Raw genomic sequence first — 7,713 nt, 5'->3', positions numbered from 1 at the left:
CTGACAACCCTGAGGAATGTCTGGCTTCTCAGAGACCTTTCTTTCTATGTTTATTTGCTTGCCTTTACATCATTTTCTCCAGCATTTGCTTGCCCAATAAAGGATGGACGACGAGAGATGGCAAAAGAGTTGAAAACCAATCAAATAATCCTGGTTAAATTGTTAGCAGACCTAGAATAAGATCAGCCAAGAACCATTTATCTAAAATGAAGTTTGGGGGAAAAAAAATCTGTGGATTTCATTGAGATTGTGTTTACATGACAACAAAGCATCTGGTGTATTTAATGGAAAGTAGGCAAATTGTTTATGCAGTTGTGTGGACAAAACCGCCAGCTGATCCAGTGATTGCCTTTTCAAAGTTATGAATTCTGGCTTTAGGAGTTGCAGCTCTGGCCTAAGCATGAATATTTAAGAGCTGCATAAATTAAGTTTTTTTTCTTTTTGTTTTGATAGATTAACTGTTTACTAATGCTTGAGTCTTCAAATATTATGTTGCTTTATTGACTGCTGTTTATTGTGTGTGTGTGTGTGTGTATGTGTGTCTACGTATGTGGGAATGTTGAAAATAGTGAATCTTAACTTTAGTTAATTAACTGAAGAGTTTCTATAAAAGGTTTCTTCCTAGTTTTTGAAGGCATTAAAATGACTTCTTAAAACAGGATCGTTCTGACCTTGACATGTATTATATGAGATTATTATTATTCCAAAATTCTCAAAAAAGATCTGCAGTGTGATCACGTCACATTTAAACTAGATAATATATGTTATGTTTTGGATTTTTTTAAATGTTCCACAAAGACCCATATGTTAAAGGCATGATCCCAGCCTGCAGCACTACTGAGAGGTGGTGAAGCCTTTATGGCTTAACTGGAGGAAGTCAGGTCATTGAGGTGTTGTGACCTTGAAGGAGATATTCGGACCTTAGTCCTTTTCCCTCTTTGCTTCCCTGCCACTGTGAGGTGAACAACCTCCTCCACTGCACACCTCCATCATGATGTCTGCCTGATCAAGACCCAACACAACGAGCCCCATGCCCATGGACCAAAATAAATTTTTGTGATCCAAAATAAATTTTTCCTCCTTATAAGTTCATTATCTCAGGGTTTGTTTTGTTTTGTGTTTTTGTAACAGCAATGGAAAACTGACTAGGACTGTGTGATTACAATAAAACACAGAAATCTGAAACAAAACCATAATTTTGACCAAGGGAAAGTTATTGTCAACTATTTAAAAAAAATTCAGAGAACAATCTGAAAGATTTGCTAACATTAAAACTAGATAACACAGTATTAACAAATAAAGAAGTATCAGTGCCACTTATGTTCCTGCTATACAAATAACTTTATATGGCAATGAAACTTGCACTCTGAAGTCAAAGAGATGCCAAAATTCCTTAGAGAAAGAGTCTTTACTGGTGCCAGATTGCTATTGTGGATATAGGGATTTGTCCTGTCTATTGGTCGTATTTCACTTCATTACAACCTTTATTCATCCTTTTCAGTTTTCCAAAAGGTAAGCCATTACATGTGCCATTTATACTTATTACTATTATTTTATAATGACTTACACATACATCCTTTCTCAAAGGTTTTGTCACAACTTATTATTACATGCAACTCTTTAGTGATTTTACTGCTCTACCTAAATGATGAAATCTAACATTCAAGATTATTTTTTCAAGATGGTATGTCCACTCAAGATCTCAGCTGGGTAGAGACTCAAAACGTTAAATAAAATTCTTGGTTTATTCCTAATAAATCATATCTGAAAAGATGAAGAGGAAAAACACACAAATAAAAAACCTAAAGCTCTTTTAGATCCATAGAGCACTTTCCTTACAAACAGTTTAAAAATATTTTCACATTTATTATTGCAATGTATGTTCCTACTCTACAAATAACTTACAAATGATATTATATTTATTATTGCAACATATATGCCTACCATACAGGAAAGAGCTACTATAACATTTTAAATCAGAAAGTTTAGACTGAAAACACTTTAAGTAATTTTCCCAGGGGAACCATGTAACAGAGTTGACCAATTTATATTAGTCTTGAGTCTGTTCAATTAATTTTTTTAGTGATTAAGGTTATTCTCAACATCTGGTTCTGTGCTATTCAAAACACACCCACAAGTTACATATGAGTACATAAATTTAAATCAATTAAAAATAATTAAATCAAGATTTCAATACTTGGCACATTTCAAGGACCAGTGGCCATAGGTTACTATACAAAACAGCATAGATCTAAAACATTTCCATTATTACAGAACATTCATGGGACAGCACTGGTTTAGATAACTGAAATCTCTATATAGGTTTGTTGTCATAGAATAAATGTCCAACAATTTATAATAACCATTGTTATTAATGTTTCCATAGCATTGATGATGGAAGTAATGTAGAAAAATAGAGGACTTCATCATGCCTGTAATTCCAGTGGCTCTGGAGGGTGAGAAAAGAAGATCTAGAGTTCAAGGAGTGAGGCGCTAAGCAATTCAGTGTGACCTGTCTCTAAATAAAATACAAAATAGAGCTGGGCATGTGGCTCAGTGGTCCAGTGCCCCTGAGTTTAATCCCTGGTACCCCCCCTCAAAAAAAAAACAGAAAAAGAAAAATAGAAGACTTTGTAAAAATGTATGTCAATAAGTGATATGAGACATAAGCTTGTTGTTTTTGTACATTTTTAAATTAATACTTCATTTTTATCCAAACATATATTTTATTTTATTTTTTTATTTTGTATTTATTTATTTATACTGGGGACTGAAGCCAGGGACATTTTATCACTGAACTACATCCCAGGCCTCCTTTTTTTTTTTTTTTTTTTTTTTTTTTTTAACACAGGGCCTTGCTAAGTTGTTGAGGCTGGCCTCAAACTTATAATCCTCCTACCTCAGCTTTCCAAGTCACTTGGATTCCAGGTATGCACCACTGCCCCCACTATCTTTATATATTTAAATTTAAAGAAAAACAGAAGGTATTAGCCATAGTTTTGTTTTAAAAATTGTGAACTGTATGACAGTCAGCCAAAAGATAAGGAAATACATTTTTAGAAATCAGATGGTGTTGGGGGAGGAGGAGATTGAATCAACATCAAGGAGGAAAAGTTTGGCCAGTTTCAATGTCTCCAGATCAAATTTAATGCCAGAAGACAATCCAAAACTTGTGCCAAAGAAAGTGTGACCCCCAAATATAATACTCATCCAAAGTGTCAATCACGGATAAAAGCATCCAACAGATTTTACATATTCACAAACTCAGGGAATACAGCTGCTCTTTAAGTTACAGTTGGCCAGTAAAATCCAGGGAATGAAGACATGAATCAAGTTAAGAAGAACAAATAATAGAGAAGATCTTAAATGGATAGTAACTGCTGAACCCATTGAAATGAAAACTATCAACACAGAAGAGGAACTTTGTACCATAACAATATAAAAGCAATAATATATTAACAAATATGTTATATATATGGAGAGAGGAGGGGAAGAAAAAAGAAAGGATAATAGGTGTAAGAGACTACTGTCTTTATTTTCTTTACAAGTGAACTGATACTGTTCAAAATTGAAACGTGTATAAATCAAAAATGACTCCAACCACTTAACTTTCTATAAGTTTTTAAATACATTGAACAAGCTCTTTTAAATTACAATCCTTTCATAAAAGAAGTCCATTCCTTAATTTTAAGAAATTTTTCAATTTCACCTTCCGTCATACTAAATTCAAGTAAAAATAAATTGAATGTTTTACTTAAATGTAACACTTTTTTAACAAAGTCATGTCTGCCCATCTAGTTGTTAATTACTAAACACACAGCAATCTCTGAACTGACATAAGTGCTCTCTGTGTGATAAAATCTGGAGATTTTTATTTTCACTCTGATTAATTTCTTAAAATTTTTAACCCTTTTTACAAAACAGTCTTTTTGTTCTTAATAAATACTATAAAATAAAATGCATATTGTAACTTATTATATTATCTTGTTGATAATAAAATTTTCCTTTGTCAATTTGCAATTTGTGATATATTATCACCTATTTTTCCTACTATTTTCATGTTGAACCAATGAAGTAGGTGGATACTACTGCCCTCATCTCAAGCTGAGATATGAAGGCCCTACAGTGGCCCACAGGGCTAGTTTCTTGGGCCCTCAGGATGCTAATTCAGTGCTTTCAGGCATGTTAGCCTTAGACCTTTGTTAGGTGAAAGTAATAAAGAAGTTCTAAACAAACTCAGGGGTTGACTATAATGGGGAACCAGACAACTTTTTTGTTTTAGAATTTTTTTATTTGTTCTGTTTAGTTACACATGACAGTAGAATGTATTTTGACATATCATATATACAGGGTGTATAACTTCTCATTATTGTATGTGATGTGGAGTTGCATAGGTCATGTATTCATAAATACACATAGGAAAGTTGTTTGATTCACTCTACACTTTCCCATCCCCATCCCTCTCCCTTTCCCTCATTACCCATGTCCAATCCCCACCCCCCACCCCCACCCCCACAACCCTGCCTATTATGAGTCAGCATCTGCATATCAAATAAAACATTAAGACTTTGGTTCTTTGGGATTGGCTTATTTCACTTAGCATGATATTCTCCAGCTCCATCCATTTACCAACAAATGCCATAATTTCAGTATTCTTTAAGGCTGAGTGATATTCCATTGTACATGTACCACATTTTCTTTAACCATTCATCTATTGAAGGGCACCTAGGTTGGTTCCATAGCTTAGCTATTGTGAATTGAGTTGCTGTGAACATCGATGTGTCTATTGTCACTATTGCATGCTGACTTTAAGACCTTTGGGTATATGCTGAGGAGGAGTATAACTAGGTCAAATAGTAGTCATATTCCAAGGGAAAACCAGATAACTTTAAAGATAAATAATCCAATGGAATAAGATAGATAGCAAATTATGCCAGGCTCTTTTCCCACTGATGCTAAATCCACAAACAAAATCAGACATGAAAATCCCAACTCTTGTTCTGACAGCATTCAGGGAGCCACAATTCTTGATTGTTAGAAGATCCTACAAAGTTTTCAGTTAAACCTATCTTCATTGTCTAAGTTTGGAAAAGTATCAGTGGAGAAACAACCAGATAACTGAATTTTTTTAAGTGTCTTTTTATTCCCCCACCTACCACCAACTATGAGCAATTACATTAGGGAAGAAGGGAGATCTTTATTGCTCAAGTTAGCTTTGGGTGAGGACAGGAAGTTGCATCGTTTAAAATAGATAAGATTTCTCATCACATAAACATACAATAATGGCCTTCTGTCATTCAGGTTTACATTTATTTTGCTTAAAGTGAGCTCTTACCCTGATGTCTTCCTATAATTGACATATGACCGAGGGCACATTTAAGCAAATATAAGTGCAGAAAGCATCCTCTGTCTTTATAAGAAATCTTCAGACTTTCAAAACAGACAAACTTTACTTTGTTGCTAAGCAACTGTCAGGCAACTCAGTCCATCAGACAGTAAATAAATTATGACTTTTACAATGAAGAGAAAACTCTTTTCTCCCTGTTGGTGAACAAGCCACAACTTCCTTTCATGCTATCCTAATCCACCACAGCCCTTTAAAGCTGTTTTACAAACACCAGTGTTTTGGCAAGATAAACAAGCAAATGAATAACACAGCAATGACCCAGATGCCGCTTGCAAACTGCACGCTAAGAAGCATCAATTCCATTTTCTTCATTCCTACAGGCCTGAGAACCTAAGCCCCCAAGCCTGGTGGAGAGAAGGAAGTTTACTTCACACCCACATTCTTCCAAGGAGCAGAATATAAGCAAGCTTAAACAAAGAAGATCATGGAAGTTTCTGTCAGCAGACTCACATCATGGCTACAGGGTCAGGCCTGATTCTTTAGAAGGGAATAAGGGTGATTTCAGTCATGATAGAAACAGACATCTGAAGGGACAAGATGTTACAAGGGGGTGAGAACTTTGTGGCTCATGAACCAGATGTGGGCCACATTCACACTGAATGTGACCTGCTCAGTGTTTAAAATGCATTTGCTACCATTTAGACTCTTTGCATGAAAATCTAAGTAGCTGACTTTCCTGGAAACATCATAAAATAACATTGTTGTTGTTGTTGTTTTTATTTTCAGAGTAATCAGTTAGAATTTGCTTTCAGCAGGAAAACTGGAAATAATCCAAACATCTAACCATAGAAGAAGTAGATTAATTGTGGTCTAGTCCAGTAATGGATTACTACAGACCAGTAAACAGAGATAACTACTGATATACTCCATAATATGAATGGATTTCACATATGTCGAGCAAAAGAAACCAAATATCAAAGCACATGCTTCCTGGTTCCATATATGTGAAGTTCAAGGCCAGTCTAAACAAGTTCACTTCTTATGCAAGGGGTTTGGGATGATGAAAATGTTCTATATCTTGATCTGGGACGGGTACTGTGAATGCATATATAAAATTTATCAACCTATACACTTTTTCTTGAGCACTTTACATAACTCACTATGCATTTTATACCCTAATAAGAAATAAAAAATCAGCTAAAAGAATATAGTGTCAAAGAGCAGCTGGTACTAGAAGTGGGGCATGACTTGCATCTAGCCCACCCCCAACTATTGGCTCTTATATCTGGTTGAATCTGAATCTGTGGGAGGTGGAGACCCAACAATCTGTTTTAACAATTCTCTAGCTAGTCTGCTACACTCTGAAGTTTGAGGAAGAAAAAAAAACTGTCCTAGCTTACTATGTACACTAAATGACATGGTAGAAAAGTAGATGTCCTAATTAAACCATCCATGCCCTATTGCCATTCCCCCCAACATAGTCCAAGAAACTCACTGAGGAGATAGTTAAATGTGATTTAAACATTGTATTATTCATGTTTCAAAAACATAGCATGGTACTCTGCTAATATGTTAAATGTTTATGCTTAGATGTATACATTTTAAATTTTTAATTTAAATTAAAAGAAGAAAATAAAGAGTAGAAAAATCACTTGGCTTGTGCAAAAAACTTCTGTCATGTTTAAGTAATGAAACCCCTGGAATGAAATGAGCAATCCGCACACCTTATTCCTGTTTCAATCACCAGACACCTTTGGTGTTAGTTTTAGTACAACTGGATCCAAGTTCCTCTCTTAAAAAAAAATGAAAAACAACTATATCTTTCTGACTATGGGAAAATTACCAAGACATTAGGCATTCATATGCTGTGAAGATATAAATGGAAATCTATATTTGGCTCTAGAACTCATTTAGAGAGAGTAGGTCAGGGAGGGAAGGAGATCTGAGAATAACAAAACACAATAATAAAGCAATACAGTGATCGTATTTTCGGTAGTAAGTCTCTGAAAGGTTTTGCTCGATTTCTTATGGTAGATAATAAGAAATCAAGTTCAAAATTACTTTTGACTACTAAACTTACCACCCATTTGTCAAATGCATGGTTTGAAAATAAACCAAAAAATTATATGACCAGGGTTTCATGGGCATGCCACCAGGCACTCACCAAAACACCACACTCACAAGGAGTCCACAAGCTTGGTTGGGGTTTGATACTCTGTGGTATTTTAGAATGAAGTTCAATGGGACAATGCACTAAGGATTGGAGCTTACCATCACACATCATCTATTCTTCTGCCATCCAACCACATCCCAGGAAATAGGTTCTTGGTTCCTGGCTCAGCCATCCTGCTCAGTAATAGTTGTCC

Source organism: Urocitellus parryii, chromosome 6 (genome assembly GCF_045843805.1).
Source record: "Urocitellus parryii isolate mUroPar1 chromosome 6, mUroPar1.hap1, whole genome shotgun sequence".
Classification (NCBI taxonomy): domain Eukaryota; kingdom Metazoa; phylum Chordata; class Mammalia; order Rodentia; family Sciuridae; genus Urocitellus; species Urocitellus parryii.
This window is presented reverse-complemented; position numbering follows the sequence as displayed.